At 41.4% G+C, this 17,262-nt stretch overlaps 1 protein-coding gene across 2 annotated transcripts in view; it reads left to right on the forward strand.

Moving 5' to 3' along the window:
* Positions 1-17,262, forward strand: part of WNT7A (Wnt family member 7A) — a 90,383-nt gene that overhangs the window by 5,064 nt on the left and 68,057 nt on the right. The gene's annotated exons all lie outside the window — the stretch shown is intronic.

The following is a 17,262-nucleotide window of genomic DNA, read 5'->3' on the forward strand; positions in this document are numbered from 1 at the left end:
TCTCTCTCTCTCTCTCTCTCTCTCTCTCTCTCTCTCTCTCTCTCTCTCTTTCTCACACACACACACACACACACACACACACTGTTTAGATATTTGTTTCTTCAGCAATCAATGAAAACTGGGGGATAGGTAGTATACAATTGATGCCAATATTTGTCCAAATGCCAGACCCAGAGAAGTAGCCAGTCAGTGTGGATTTAACATGGCCTCTTCTCTTTGGTCTGAGCCTAGGGAGGCAAAGAGTATGCTCAGTTGCTGTATGATTTGGATCCCAAACCCCTGTCAAGAAGGAAGTAGCATTTTTTTCTTTTGGCCCTAGTTATTCAGAGGGACTATTTATGATAATCATGTACCATGGTTTTTCAGCTAATCACTGATGATTAGCACTTTACTGGGATGTTACCTCATACCTCCAAAATTTCTTTCTCCCCTTTTATTGGATCCTCACAAGCACCTTAGACAGGGCAGGGATTATTATTCATTTTACAGATGGGGAAACTGAGGTTCTGAGAAGTTAAGGAATTTGTGGCCAAAGTCAGTAACAATTCTGGGACTGAAATTAAGATTTTCTTTTACTCTAGTGCTCTCGCACCAACACTTTAGAGCCTCTTGTTGTACTTTTTTCTATTTCTTCCTTTATTGTGGAAGTTGACAGACTGCTTAGAGGAGCTGTTTGTTCTTATGTCAGAAGTCATGATTTCTGGAGCAGAAATACTCTCAGGACAAAGGGGAAAACCATCAGATTTGAGAGTAATATTGGAAATATGCCATACAGGTGATTATCATCAATGGTGATAATTACCTTGGTGACTATACTGTCTTGATCTCCTAAGCTTCTTGTCTCTGTGGCCCCAGATAGATAAACTTTCCTTAGGACTACTTTCCGGAGGGAACACCAACATGAGACACATGCCCCTTGGGCATTGAATAGAGCAGCCCACTTAGAAAGTCGGGGGGAGTTTACTCATGAAGAAAGAAAGGACTCTCCAAGATCACTGTGATCACATTGCCTTTCTGTGCTAGAGAGAATTCCTAACTCAGTAGCTGTGACATTGCAACATATCTCACTTTGCTACAATAGAATGATGCTGGTAATTTGCATTTTGCCAGTGGTCTTCCACCACTGACATCCTTAATTAAATATCTCGGCAGTTAATCTCTTCTTTGGCTTGAGATGGATTCGAGGTTTCAATCCTTGGAATCAGTCCTTGCTGGGTGCTTCCATTTTGACCTTCTCTTTAGTGGGGTCAGCAGCCTCTGGTGCCTGCATTGTGATATTTTGAGGAGGATGAAGAGAAGTGGTTCTTGTCCCATTAGGAAGGTCTTCTTGGATAAAGAGTGAGAATGAGAGGTAAGGAGCAGAGGATGTGGCCATTGTGAAATGGAAACCTGTTGGAGGTAGAGCAGTTCAGTGGAAAGTCACACAGAGATAGGTAAAAGGAAACAGCCAAGAAGGTGTTAAGGAGCCCATTCAGAGGGCAGGAGAATGGTCTGGTGGAGCCATGCCGAGCAGGCTTAGCGAATTAGAGACTCTCCGTTGGAAGGATCTTCAGGGGTTAGGCAGCTCACCCCCTACCTGAAAGTAAATCCTGACCTTTTGACATTCCTGACTCATCCAACCACTTTCTTGAACACTGTCAGTGACAGGGAGCTCAATCTCTCCAGAAATGGGGCATCCCATTATCGAATAGAGCTTCTATCCAGCTCAAATGTATCCTACTGTAAACTGAGATCATTGGTGCATTTCTGCCTTCTGACACTGCACAGACTGGGTCTAATTCCTTTTCCAAAGGGCAGGTGGATTTTAAAGATGTTTCCCCTAAGATTTTTCCAGGTTAAACACCTCTGGTTCCTCCAGTTCATGTGACGTGTGACATGATTTCAGGTCCTTTCATCATCTTGGTTGCCCTCATTTGACTGAGAGTGAGTAACTTGGACCCATTGTTGCTGGCTTTCTCTCAGGCACAAGTACTTCTCTATTTTCTCTGCTTCCTTTCTTAATTTCCTCCTACTCTTTATCCTCCTTTATTCTTCCCTACCTATGCCTTAGAATCTCTAATCTTAGAGTCAGTGTGGTATAGCAGGTAGAGGGCTGGACCTGGAGTCAGGAAAATCTGGGTTTAGATCCTACCTTTTATACTTACTAGCTGCGTAATGCTCAGCAAATCACTTAGCCTTTCTGGGCCTCAGTTTCCTCATCTGTAAAGTGAAAAAGTTGGATTAGATGATCTGTTCATAAGGTACTTTCTGGCTCTAAATCTATGGTCCTGTGAGCATGTGGTTCCTGATACAATGTAAGCTCTTGGAGAGAAGGGTTTTAGTCTTTGTGTCCTAGGCACCTCACCTATGTGCCTGGCCCATAGAAGGTACTTAATAAATGATTGTTGATTGACTGTTTGAAGTCCTATGTAGCTCTAGAGGCTATGATATTTTATCCTGTGATCTCTAACAGTAAAGAGACAATCAGCCTTGATCAGAAAGAGAACCTAAGAAATGACTGAGCCTTGGAAATAGGATCAGAGGATCATAGACTTTTGAGCTGGAAGGGACCTTAGAGGTTGTTGAGTCCAGTCTCCTCATTTTATAGAAAAGGGAACTGAGGCCTGTATAACTAGGGTCATACAGCTAATAAGTATTGAGTCAGAATTTGTACCCAGGTCCTCTTGATTTTAAATCTAGCACCCTTTACACTATATTACAGAACCTCTAGGGAGAAAATATTACCCAAAGACAATCCCATGATTCATCTTACTGTTTCCAAGTTAGTGAAATTGTGGAAAGGTGGGTTCCTCCAGTGGTGGTGAAGAATGGGGCTGAAGAACCAGAAGAGAGAGGGAAGAAGAGCTGTCTTCCTTCTGCTATGTAGTCCATAACTCAAGATGAGACACAAAATCCCACAATGAGGCAAAGGAAGTGGTCTGAAACTTAGAGATTGATACAAGGTAGTCAACCCAGGGAATTCTTCCCCATAGAGGGAAAAGGCCAGTGAGTGCTCTATGCTAGGGTTAGATGAGAGGGTGAAGCAATTATTGGATAGGGAACCAATGCTAATGTATCCTTGACCAAGCTGCTTAACCACTCTCAGCCTTAGTCCCCCCATCTTTAAAATGGGGATAATAATAGCACTTTCCTCACAGGATCATGTGAGATAACATATGTAACACTCAAAGCGATATATAAAAATAAGCTGTTATAAAGTGGTAAATCTTATTTTACCTTTTCTCAGCACTCATCTGTCTTCTTGACCTGTCTGTAGGTTGGAAACTCTTAATAGTTGCCCCTTCACAGATATTCTTTTCTCCTTTGACTTTCTTGAAACTTTTCTCTCTTAATTCTTCTCCCTGTCTGCCCACTTGGCCTCCTTTGTTAGATCACCATGCATGACCTGCTCCTCAGTCAAAAGCGTGACCTAGGATTCTGTCCTGGGCTCCCTTAAGGTTCAGCTTAGATGTCATCTATTCCAAGACACCTTTTTCATCTTCCTAATTGTTCATAGTTGCCACTCCTTCAGATGCTATGTATTTATTGGTTTACACATCGTATTCTCCTAAGTGGAATGTAAGCGTCTTGAGGACAGGGACTATTTGTGAGTTTCCAGCATCTAAGAGAGTACCTTGTGATTAGTATATATTTAAAAATACCCCTTTGATTGAATTAATTTTCTTGGTAGACTTACTAGATTGGTAGGTCAGGGAAATGCTGTGGATGTATGTATTGAGTTTTCCTGAGTTTTCAGCAAAGCATTTGGTAGAATCTCTCAGGATATTCTTGTGGACCAGCAGGAAAGATGTTGGCTGGTGGATTGGAGACAACTAGGTAGCCTGGTGCATCAGAATCAGGAAGACCTGAGTTTTAATCCTGCCTCAGATACTTACTGGTTATGTGATCTTGGCAAGTCACTTAACCTTTTTCAGTCACAGTTTCCTCATATGTAAAAGAGGGATAATAATGACACCTTATAGGGTTGCAGTGAGAAGAGACGATGTACATAGAGTACTTTGCAAATTTTAAAATAGCATACAAATGATAACTTTGATTATTAATAGTAGCAGTACAGCTAAGTGGATTCAGAACTGTTTGAATGACTGTCTCAATAGAGTGTTCAAATAAAGAGAATTGAATGAGACGCCTAGTGGCATGCCACTGGACTTTGTTCATGGCCCTGCCCTGTTCTACTTCTTACCAATGATTTAGATGGAGATGTAGGACCAGAGAATAATAGATCTAAGGCTAAAAGGGGTCTTAAAAGCCATCTCATCCAATTCCCTAATATTTACAGTTGAGGAAGTTGAAGCTCAGGGAAATTAAGTGACTTACCCAAAGTCACACTGATAGTAAGAATTAGAGGCAATATTTGAATCCCAGGTCCTCTGACTCCAGAGTCCATGCTTTTTATTTTTCTTTTCTTTTTCCTTTTTTCATGATAATAAGTATTATTGATGTCTTTAGGTTTTTAAATTATAAAAATGATTTATTTTAACTTTCTTTTCTTTTAATATGATGAGTTCTAAATTCTTTCCTTCTCTTCCATCCTTTTCCTACACATTGAGAAGGCAAAGCAATATGGTGTCAGTTGTACATGTAAATCATGTAAAATGCATTTCCATTTTAGCTATATTGTCAAGAAAAGCAAAGAAAAGTGTACTTCAGTTTGCACTCAGAGTTCAACAGTTCTCTCTGTGGAGGTACATAGCATTTTTTCATCATGAGTCCTCTGGATCATTGTATCCAAGTCTTTCACAGTTGGTCATCATTATGACATTGCTGTTACTGTGCACAATGATCTTCTGGTTCTTCTCATTTCACTTTGCATCAGTTCATATAGGTCTTACCATGATTTTGTTTTGTTTCTGTTTTTTCCCCTGAAACCACTCCCCCTCATCATTTCTTATAGCCCTACTGTACTCCATCATAATCATAGGCCACAACTTGTTCAGCCATTCCCCAATTGATGAGCATCCCCTCAATTTTTAATTCTTTGTCACCACAAAAAGAGTTGCTAGTCTTTTTATATAGGGCTTTTCCCTTTTTCTTTGATCTCTTTGGAGTACAGACATATTAGTGGTATTGTGGGTCAAAGGGTATGCACAATTTTATAGTCCTTTGGGTATAGTTCCAAATTATTCTTCAGAATGGTTGGACCAGTTCACAACTCCACCAGCAGTGCATTAGCATACTTATTTTCCCTCATCCTCTCTAGTATTTGTCATTTCTGATAGTTGTGAAGTGGTACCTCAGAGTTATTTTAATTTGCATTTCTTTAATCAATAGTGATTTAGAGCATTTTTTCATATGACTACATATAGCCTGGAGTTCTTCTTCTGAAAACTGCCTGTTCATATCCTTTGACCATTTATTAATTTGAGAATGCCTCTTATTTTTATAAAATTGAGTCCATGCTTTTTCAACACTATCATCCTGCCTTCTCTCCCCTACCCCCCAAAGAAATGTTCCTCAGATATGAAGATGACATAAACCGGGAAAGAGAGCTTATATATGGAACTACCAGAGTCATGTCTCAAAAAAGTCTTGAGATCCCCTGAAACATGAGGTTAAACCTCAATAATTTGGTCTCAAACTATGATTTCACCAGTATGGAGAACTCTCAGTAGGGAAGCTCTCTTCATTGATACAGATCAGTCACTCCTTTGTCCATAGTCATACAGATTGTGACTCAGGTTAGGACCCTAGTTCTAATGTAGGACTGGGATCTGGGTTTTCCTGACTCTAATTCTAGCCCTCTGTCTCCTATGCCACACTGCTTTTCATCAATGAGTCAAAATCAAATTAGGATGACTATCCTTCATGTAAGTTAAACAAATCGACCACAAAAGTATAGGATGCATGAGCCTCAGCTTCTCAGCAGTTCGTATGAAAAAAGACAACAGGTTTTAATTGTCTGAAAGCCCAGTATGAGTCAACAGTGTGATGTGGCTGCCAACACAGCTAATGCAATCTGAGGTCATCCTGAGAGAAGTGTGGTGTCCAGAAGAAGGTCAGACCACATCTGGAGTATTTTGTGTGCCCTCCTTTAAGAGGGATATTTATAAGCTGGACATCTTCCAGAGGTGTAAAGCAGGGTGGTGAGAGGCTGAGAAAGCAGAGCATCTGAGGGAGAGGAAGAAGAAGAGGAACTCAGGATAGATACCTTGCTTTTCAAAGTGAAGTCTTCAATGGGGCCAGGGGCATAGCAGGATTATGATTGAGTCCTTAGATATCTGTAAGACCTGTGGAAGAGAGTTTAAATTTCTTTCATGTGGCTTCAAAGGACACACCTAGTAGCAAAGCAGGCAACAGATTTTGGTTTACTTTCCAACAAAATGGGGGAAGGAATAATTCATGATACTATGGAAAGGGCACCGTATTTGAAATCAGGGGACCAGGACTCTTTCTTCTGCTATATTTGGAGTCAGAGCTTTCATACTTACCCAGTGACCTTGGACATGTTCCTTAACCTCTCTGAGATTCCTTGTCCTCTTCTGTAGAAAGAGACCTTTCGACTCTCCATGTGGGTTTCTGTGCTTAAGGAGAGCTTTCCAATAAGGGGGTGGGCTTTTTTGGAAAGAAGAGAGGAGAAGTTTGCTTGAGTAATTCAGGCAAAGGAATTAGAGGGCTAATTAGAAAGGATTCCTAAGCTGTGTAGAGGACTGGGAGGTGGAGAGGGCACTAGATAGATAGATTCTGTATCCTGCCTCAGACACTGCCTAGCTTTGTGACCCTGAGCAAGTTCTATAACCTCTGTTTGCCTTAGTTTCCTCATCTGTAAAAATGATGTCCCGTGATGCTCTAAATTTATGATGTTATATGACCTCTGAAGTCTATTCTGACTCTGATTCTGTGTTCTATGATTTCATGGTAAACTTTAGGTGAAGAGAATTCAGAGGGACTGATAATTGCTAGCTTTTATATGGTGCTTTAACGTTTGTGAAGCACTTTACATAGACTATCCTGTAAGACTTTATCCCCCTTTGGCACTTGAGAAAACTGAGACTGAGAAACATTAAGTGACTTGCCCAGAGGTACACAGCTACTAAGTGTGTAAGTTAGGACTTGAATTCAGGTCTTCCTGACTCCAGCTCCAACACTCTATCCCAGGGAACCTGTGGCCTCGAGGCTACACATGGCCATCTAGGTCCTCAAGTGTGGTCCTTTGGATTTGTTCTGTGAAGTTTGGATACAGTCAAAGGGCTGCACTTGAGGACCTAGAGGGCCTAGAGGCCTCAGGTTCCCCACTTCTGCTCTATCCGTTGTCTTACCTAGCTGCTAATGAAATGTCAAAGATGGCATAAGACCAAGAATCAGATCTAAATGGAAAGGAGTCCCTGGAAAGAATAGTGTTTATGGGATGTACATTCCTGTGTTCATGGGATGCGGCAGGGAGGGAGGCCTTATGAGTCTTAGAAGGTCAGTCCTGGTCACTCAGGGCTTGAAGGAGTTTGTTTCTTACCTATGTTTTGCATTTTGGACTAGTGGTACATCCCCCCATAGGGCCTTTTGTGGAAACACAGAAAGTCCCAGAGAGGTGAGATGTTAGGGGGAAGGTTACAGTGGACATGCATTGTCTAAATTCAGGACCCTTTAGACAGGACATTGGCTTTTGAGATATCCTCCAGTAACAGCCTTGTTGGTCTCTGGGAATCCAAGCTCTCACTCTCTGTAATCCTGGCCAGCTTGTGTTTTCCCTCTCATCCTAACCCCCCTAAGGCTTGGAACAGAGAGCAAAAGCAGCTCAGAATCCCTCCCAAGATGTGGTTAAGCTGATGTTTTTCCCTGTTCTGTGATCAGTGATTCCTTATTTACTGTAAATTAAAAATAAATTTGCCTAAGTAATCCTCCAAGTATACCTACCAGCTTAAAAGAAAAAGTTGTCAAATTGGCTTGACCTTGAACTCGGGGCTTCCAGGGGCTTCTTCTGAGGTCTTTGCCGTGAAGGGCTCTCTTGGGCCCCATTCAAATTAGAGACCAGGGCTTAGGAAAAAAAATGAAATCAACCACTCAAGTAACAGATATTTAGTGAGTATTTCTTTTGGTAAAGACCCTGCTAGGATATATTGTGGGATGTGAAAATTTATGAGACAAGGTCCTCTTCAAGAACAGCTTACATTCTAGCTAGGGAGATACAATGTATGGTCAAGGCTGTATACATGAGTGTAATGGTAAATAGTAAGTCCCATGAAGGTCAGGCAAGGCTTTAAAGGATGTCTAGAAGTGATCTTACTGGTAGATGAGATCTCCTCTGATCTCTTAGCACTTTGCTTGGTAGCCCTTTAATGCATTTGTCATGTATTATTATGTATTATGTATCTATACTTGTCACTTAACCCTTTACTAGATTGTAAGTTCCTTGAGGACAGGAGATCTAGATTTTGTGATTCCTCCAGTTCCTAGTTCAGTGCAGTAGGTGCCTAATACATATTTTTGTTTTTAAAGAAATGGCATGATCAAAAGGAAATGGGAAGACACGGGGCGTGTTCAGGTTGTAGTAAAATCAGTTTGCCTACAGGGGTGGCTTCAGTAGTGGGAGAACAAGATAGAAATGATTTTAGGCCAGACCATGGAAATCCTTGAATGCCATCCTAAGGACCTAGAACTTTACCTTATAGAGCACGTGGAATCCCTGTAGGCTTTGAAGCAAGGGAACGATCTAAGTGATAGAGGCATTTCAGGGGGATTATTGTCTCTGGCAACAAGAGAAGAGAAGGGAAGGAATGAAGGTCAGAGAAACTGGAGATAAGGGGGCCATGGTGGGGAGGGAGACGTTGTGATTGTCCACATAGGAGGTGATAAGGGCCTGAACCAGTGTGGTGAGAGTTTCCTGGTGAACCGTGAGAGGAGAATGTTATGATGCTTCATGATCAAAGACGGCTTCTTCCCTCTTGACATCACATTGGCTCCCTTCTTCTTGGCAGGGGATTAGTCTCTGGAGACCCAGGTCTGAAGGGTTGGGGGATCAGGGTCAGTGGGTCAGGTAGCAAGATTTTGGAGCTCAGCAGGCTCTGCTTTGCTGGTAGATACTGGATGGGATGATGTAAGTTAGATAGCACAGGACATACTACCCTTTTTTTTTCTCACGGCCACAGGGAAGGAATAAGATAGACTGAAACCTGAGGAGAAGCTTTCAGTGAGCTTTCCCTAGTAACACAGATTAAAAAGAAAAAATTCAGCAAAATCAGTGAAATCAGTCATACCTATAGTCCCCACCTCTCCAATAGGAAAGGAGGGAGGTGCATTGTTTTCTGCTTCTTTGGGGCCATGTTTGTGCATTGAGTGAGTTTCTTTTGCCAATCCAATTTAAGTTCAACCCAACTATTATGTGTAAGGCATTGTGCCAGTTTGGGGATACAAAACCCAAAAAACCCCCTCCTGGAACTTAAACTCTATTGACTGTTTTTAGTCACACCATGTTGTTTCTGATTTTCCCAAATCCTGGAGCTCTCACCCTCTTTCAAAACAGTAACTTTGTAATTCTAAGTACCGGCTATAATAACATTAGTGATGATGTCCTGCCTGTGATTGGGAGGACATGAAATTGGAGTTTTTTTCCCACTGGTGGGTTCTGTTGTTCTAAGTCACAATTATCATGAGAGCTCAGATTCCTCTAGCACTTTGACCTTTACAAAATGCTTCCCTCATAACCACCCTGTGAGGAATGTGATACAAATATTCTTATTTTCATATTACAAATGAGGAAACTGAGTCAGAGAGAGATTAAGTGACTTTCCCAAGATCACAGGAATAGCTAGACAGAGCAGTGATTAAGTACTGATTGTGTGTAAGGAACTGTGCTAAGTCCTAAAAGCAAGTAATCCAAGTGTGTGCCCTCAATTCTAATAAGGGAAGCCAATAACTAACTGGGAGCTGAGAAGGGGTTCTTCTTCGTGCATGGTGGGTTGGCTGGGGATGTCTAGGAAGTGCTGGTGAGATCTGAAATGGAGCAAGATAAGACCCAAAGTTGGCTTCTCATACCTGGGTTAGTTCCCTGTTAGAAGAGTCCAGTTTTTCTATGGGAAGGGAGTGGATGTGATGGCCCAAGTGGAGGTGAGTGAAAATAGCATGTCTGGAGGTGTCCAGGCTGGGAACAACTACTCAGTGGCAGAGCCCAGATTTGAACTCAAGTCTTCTGATTCTAAGATCAGTGCTATCCAGTAGAACGTACTTAAGGGCAGGGACTTTTTCGATTTTGCTCTTTTCGCGTCATTACTTAAGAGTAGGCACTTACTTTAACTGTTTGCTTGTTCAACAGGATTGTTTGTTGAATTATTCACATTCTCTCACTTGTTCCTTCTTATGATCATAGAGCCATAGATTTTTAAGAACTAAAAGAGACTTTGGAGGCCATCTAGTCCTGCTCCCATTTCACAGATGAGAAAACTGGAGTAGAAATGACCTGTTCAAAGCCACCTATGCAGTGCTCAAGCCTTCTGACTTCAAATAGTGCATTGCCTCAGAAGCCTGGCAATGGAGGAAAAATCCAAACAAATGAAATCACAGATTGTTGAACTAGTAAAGAAATACTGGAAGATTACTAGGATCAGACGCTTAGCATTCAAAGGACAAAGTTGGTCATGTACTCCAACTCCCTTCCTGGTGGGTGAATCCAATCTACAACATCACCAACAAATAGCCATAGATTCTTTGCTTGTACTAATAATAGTTGACATTTATATCACACTTTAAGGATTAAAAAGTGCTTTACATAACTTATCCTGTCAACATGTGTTTCTGAGATGACTTTAGGAGGGCCGTGGCCAACTCTAGTCAGGGAAGATATTTGACTTGAAGTCAAGAACGGAACTTTCAAACTTGGTCTCATCCATATTAGTGCTCTCCTTCTGGAGAATGTTTAAGGTTTTAAGAACAAAGGGGAGGACAAACAAAAAAAGAATTGAGAGGACCATCGTGGTTTATATTGCTCAGAAGACCATGTGATTAGAGCTGTTTAAAGGTCATCTTGTCCAACTCTCTCATTTTACAGATGAAGAAACTGAGGCCCAGATAGATTAAGTGACATTTTTGGTTTTGCTTTCTCCAATTTCCATCATTTTGTGTGTCTCTAAATTTTTTCATGAGCTTCATGTCTATCACATTTTATTGGTATTGTTTTTTGTTGACAAGTATGTGGCTTTGTGGGTGTGGGAACTAGGTCCTCTGACACAGAACATAACCCTTTTCTGACTTGGCTGATAGTCTTCAAGGTTTGCTATGGTCTCAAATTTAATCCTCCTAGAGCCAACTCATTGTTCAAACTGTGATATACCAACATCTATTAACCATCCATCCACTAGTAGTAGGGCATATTTAGGTTGTTTTCCATTTCTTTGGAATTGCAAACAATATTACTATCTTTAAATATATGCTATAGTTTTTTCCTCCTTCCATTTATGATGACTCTTCAGGTACTCCACTAATAATAGAATCATAGGGTCAAAGGGTCTGGATATTTTTTTCTATCTTCCTTTGTACAACCAGATTGCTCTTCCAAAAAGTTTTGAGCAATTTGCAGTATATGAGTGGCTCTGCTGCCCTCTGTCCGCTTTTTGGATCTGTCTGTGTACCTAGAAAGTTCTATTGCCTTTGAGGGCTTTATTTTTATAAGGCTATAGTCAAACATCCATATTTTGTTTCCTGTTCTGCTAAACTCTTTACATATCACCTTGGATATATCTTTTCCCATTTCTTTGTACTGTTTATGTTTGTCATTTTATGGGGATATTTCTACTATATTCATAGACCATGGAGCCATTACTTCCTACTATAATATACCATTCAGTCATTGCCATTGGATATGTGGGTTGTTTCCAGATTTTTTTTTCTATTCTAAAGAAGGCAGTTATAAATATTTTTGCATGGATAGGCTCTCCTCCTCACCTCCACCTCCCTTTTAACGGTAGCTTTGGGATATAATCTTCTGCAGGTACATAGCTGAAAACAACCAAAAGATTGACTAACTCGATAAGGTAGCAGGTTGACTCCAGCACATATTGTCCCTCACTTGGGACAAGAGATAGATTTCTTCCCAAGTAAGTGGACCTTTGTCATAGACTATCATATCAAGGTGGGGTGGTGACCAATAACAAGTGATAAGGATGAGTCACACATTCCTAGAGGGACTTGGCAAAGTTGTTTCTGCCTTTGGGATCTCTTCCTCTCCTTGGCAGGGTCCTTTCAGCCTCTGATTAGAATGTTCAATAATCAATGGGTTCATGAAATCAAATTAAACTCACAGAAATAGAGTTGGGAAATGGTTGGAGGTGACAGAGGTTGGGAGGGTTTATAGATTTGCTTTGTTAAAGCAAATGTGTTAAGCTATTTAAAGCATTTAGAATTGGAAAAAAATTATGCCTTTCTCATGAAACTGAGATCAGAGGGATAACAGCTCGGATTTGTGAAAAGAAGTGCCTCTTTGGGATCATGAATCTAGGTGCTGTCTATGTGAATATGAGCATGTCAGGATTTTGGGGGAAGGTATCTTAGGGATTATCTGTGAGGTATCTATGGAGGGGGTATTTATTGGTTATTTATGGGAGGTCTTTGTGAGGGGGTATTTATGGGTTAGTTTGTACATGGTCTATGGAGATGTGTCAGTGGAGATGAGTCTGTGGGGATGATGTAAGCTTCTTGAAGGCAGGGACTATTTAATTTTTCTCTTTGTATCCCCAGTACTTAGCACAGTGCCTGATATGTATTAGATATTTAATAAATGCTTGGTGATTGGTTGACACCTGTGTGTAAGTAGAGGTATCTCTGAAATAATATATGAGATATGCATATATATATATATATTATAGTATTTCTATTGGAGTACCACTGGAAGGGATGTTTTGGAAGAGATATGAGAGGGTACATCTGAGGGATTTTTCTATGAGGTATGTCTTTGGGAATGTATGTTTACGTGAAGGTATACCTATGAGGTTGTCTGGGGAGGGTGTGTTTATAGGGATGTGTGGGGAAGGATATCTTTGTGGTTGCATCTGAGTGATTATAGTCTTTTTGTGAGTGTGTATTGATGGAGATGTCAGTGGTGGTGAGGGTAGTTGGGGGTTATGGGTGTGTTTGTATTGGGGCATATCTGTGGTAACCTGGGTCTGTGGATTTGTTTGAAGTACTCTCTCTGTGGGGAATTTTTCTGACACGTTGTGACTGTTGGAGGTTCTGGGGAGATTTGTGTGGGGAGCGTGTCTGTGGAGTTGTGTGATCCTTCTCTGACTATATCTCCTCATTAAAGGGTCTTAGACAAGTTTCTCAGTCTTCAAAATGAGGATGAGGAAGCTGGACCGGAAGATCTTTGAAGTTTCTTTCAGCTCTAACATTCTGTGAATCTTGGATTCTGAGCATGCCTTTGATGCTAATACTCTAACCCTTTGTGACCACAAAGGAAGAATAAAATGGAACATTGCGTAGTTCTTCAGTGAATGTGACCTGTGTCGACAAACTACACACTCAATGAGATCCCCTTAAATTATTCTTTTTTTCTTTAGAGCAATCTTTCGGTCTGAATGACTTGGACAGATTGCCTTGGCTCTCTATTTCTGTCCTGCCTGTGATGACACAGATCAGATGTTACCGTAGAGGTCAGCCTCAGCATTTACAACTTAGTGGCCTCATCCTAGAGCAGGTGACCCAGCCATGCCAGCTTTCTCACTCACCAAGACAAGCTGGTTTGGGGGATGTGCCCATTTCTTGGACTTAAAGTCAGGAAGACCTAGGTTCAAAATTCACTTCAGACACTTGTTAGCCATGACCCCAGATAAGTCATCGTTCTGCTCTCTGAGCCTCAGTCCCCTCATTTGTCCAATGAGCTGATTGGACTCAAGCACCTCTAAGATCCCTTCTGGTTCTAAATATATGATCCTATGACCACCTTCCTTTCCATGTTTAGATGGACATACCACGATAAACTTTGGTTATGTAAGCTAATTTGTTAGAGGCATTCTTTTTTTGTTTGTTTGAAAATACCTTTAAGGATGCCATGTAGAAATTTATTGTTGCTTTAGAGGGGAGAGCAAGGAATAATGGACAGAGATTCCAGGCAGGAAGACTGGTTCAATGAAAACTGTCTAATGGGCTGCCTTTTGAGATGATGAGTTCCCTATCATTGAAAGTGCGACTGTGAAGGACACTATAAAGGAGACTCTTGAATTAGGGAGGAGCTTAGAAAAGATGGCTTCTAATGTCCTTTTCAAATCTCAGGCTCTGTGACCTATTTGAAGACGGCCTTCTCTTCTATTTCAGTCTTCTCTTATGTAAATTAAACACTCGTTTCTCCAACCTCTCCTCTTATGACTCGGTTTCCAGACCCACCATCATCCTGCCATCTTGCCCTCCATGTTCTCTAGTTTGTTAGTGGCCCCCTTATGATAGGGTGCCACAAATGAAAGCATTTCTCCCGATGTGGTTTCCCTAGTACAGGATACAGAAACACTCGGAATTGCTGTTTTATTAATTCAGACTGATGGACAAGCTTTTGGCTTTTTTTTTATCTGAAGCATACTTTTAACTCATATTAAGCCTGGAATCCTCCAAAATCCTGACTTTTCCCCCCATGTAAATTGCTATCAGCATGGTAAATCTCATCTTGCATGGTATAAATGGCATTCATGATTTGGATAGGCCTTGGTAGCATGGTGTGGTGGAATGAGCCCGATAGTTGGACTTTGAGGCCTTGGGTTCAAATTCTCACTCTCTGCTTAACCTCAGGTTAAATGACCTGAGGCAGGTCAATTAACCCACTGAGCTTCTGTTTTCTTCCCAATGAAGGGTTAGGATTCACTGATGGCTACTGTTTAGAGTCTGTGACCTGAGAGGTCTGCTCTCCCTGCCTTGGTAGAAGTAGAGAGAAATAAAAAACTCATTTAATCTCCTATACTCTTTTTTTCTTAGGATGAAATTAAGGCCCAGAAAATAGAAGTCACTTGTTCAAGGTTTTCTAGTGACTTAGTAAGAGAGATGAGAGATCCCCAGGTGGGTGAACTTTCTACCCCACCAATAGCTTTGAAGGACTACTTCCCATTCATCTTTGGTTATGTGTCTCTCCTTCCATTTTTGGTACACTTACGTAGAGGTCCTACAATCATATAAATGCTTAATCCATTCTGCCTAGACTTTGGCTGCCTAAACCTCAGTACTCCTCCATCAATAGCCAGGTGCCCTTCCTGAGTTTCTGCCTTTCAGTTCATCTTGATTTATAGCCATATACCTAGGCAGGAAAAGCTGGATCGCAGGAAGTAGGCCAGGAATTAGTTTGTCTTCATTGGGCCATTTACAGTGGGAATCATGAGCTCAGAGGAGCTTGAACGAAAGCTAACCATCCCACAGGACTGGAGAGATGGACTGTGTTTTCCATCTGTATATTTTCCTAATCATCATATATTTCAGCTCATGTCACTGCAGATAACTCCCTCTCTGACCCATTGCCTTTAAATAGCCAAAAAAAAAAAAATACAATGCACTTTGTGGTTTCCAGTAAGATACTGTAAATACACCCTGATAATATTCCGGTGCAGACCATTTATAGCAAGCCTACAGGGTGGTGGAATGGAATCTATTAGGCAGGTTTGGATACAACTTTGTTTCCTCTGTCACAGCAAGCTGTCCTGGATTATTATCTTGCTGAAATGCAAAGTGGGAGTTTAACCATCCTCCCTGTTTTCATTTAAATGAACTAGAAGTGGCAGGCTCTGGCCTCTACTAACAGAGAGAAAAGCCTGTTTTGAGAATTCACAAGCTGTCAACACAGGTGTTCAATATTCAGAGTCAGTTTTAAAACAAAATAACTTTGAAGTCAATCTCTCTTTTCCCCCCATGGCAAGACCTCATCTTAAAGCTGGTGTTTTTACTCTGGATGATGACTGGGCCTGTCAGCATCCCAGGGCTCTAGAGACAGGAACCTTCCTGTTTACCCCAGGGCTTGCTCTGTGGGCTTGACTGCCCCTCCAGTCTCTGGGGCACGAGCTGGTCACAGAAACCCAGGGTTTGAGAGAGGAGCTTCTGCTTTCCTGAATGCCTCTCAGGTGGTCCTGGCCAGCTCCAGCCTTGGCTAGAGAGAGGGTATGTGGGAAGGACAGGGCTCCCTTCTCATCTTGGAGCAGCTTCCTACCTGTATATGGCAATCTCTAGGAGAAGAAGACCCAAAAAGGTACCTCTATTGTCCTCAGTGGGGAAACAGCCTTACTGAACATAGGGTTAGCAGCCCTGGATCCTGGGCTCAACTCTGCTAGGCAGGCTTGTCTCTCTGCCTCAGTTGTATCATCTATAAAGGCAGCTGGACTTGGATAATTTCTAAGGGCTCTTCTAGTGCCTGAAATCCTGCTTTCTGGGTTTCTTCTAGCACTAAAATTCTGTTAAGTCCCTGTGAAATCCATCAAATGATGGTACTCATCATTGGAACTTGTTGAGATCTTTTTGCATCCCAATTAAAAGAATATTTATAAGACAGTGTATACAAGTCACTGCTTAATCATTAAAAAGGAGAAGGCTAATATATAAATATATATATTTTTTCTTTTTGCTTTTTTTTGGAGGGGGAAAGGTAGGGCAATTGGGGTTAAGTGACTTGCCTAAGGTCACACGGCTAGTAAGTGTTAAGTTTCTGAGGTTGGATTTGAACTCAGGTCCTCCTGACTCCAGGGCCTGTGCTTTATTCATGGTGCCATCTAGCCACCCCGAGAGGGCTACTATAGAGACTTAGGGCATTCCAGTAGTGATATCCCTCTTTCAGTGGGGACAAAAACCACCCAAACAGTTCCCATGTGGCAGAGAGGTGAACACTTGGCAACTCCCAGAGAGCAAAGAGGTCTTTGGGACATATTTTGCTCTAGGACCCCAAATTCCTTGCTTTGCTGTTGCATTCAGAAATATAAGAAGCCAGGAGCCAATCTGATAGAACAGAAAGTATGCTAAGCTTGGAGTCAGAGTACTGGTGTTCAAATCTTTATTCTGCTCCTCTTAGTTCCTCTTCTGTTAAACCTTAAGGGAAAAGCATGTTATAATGGAAAGAGAATCAATTCTTTGGAGAGCCTGTGTTCAAATTCTGCTTCTGACATGTGATACTTATATACCCTAGGGCAAAATTCCTCATTTGTAAAATAAGAGAGTGAGACTAGGTGGCCTTTGAGGTACCCACCAGCTCCAGATCTGTGATCCTCTGTCTACCTGTCTTCTGAGTTCTATTCTAGCACTAAATCTGTGATCTTAAGCTGGCTCGATCAGTCAGATTTTTTCCAAATAGGGTAAATTGGGCCAAGGCAAAATTATGCATTTAAG

Source organism: Petaurus breviceps, unplaced genomic scaffold (genome assembly GCF_028583685.1).
Source record: "Petaurus breviceps papuanus isolate PSGF00001 unplaced genomic scaffold, PetGlider_PUasm1.0 174, whole genome shotgun sequence".
Classification (NCBI taxonomy): domain Eukaryota; kingdom Metazoa; phylum Chordata; class Mammalia; order Diprotodontia; family Petauridae; genus Petaurus; species Petaurus breviceps.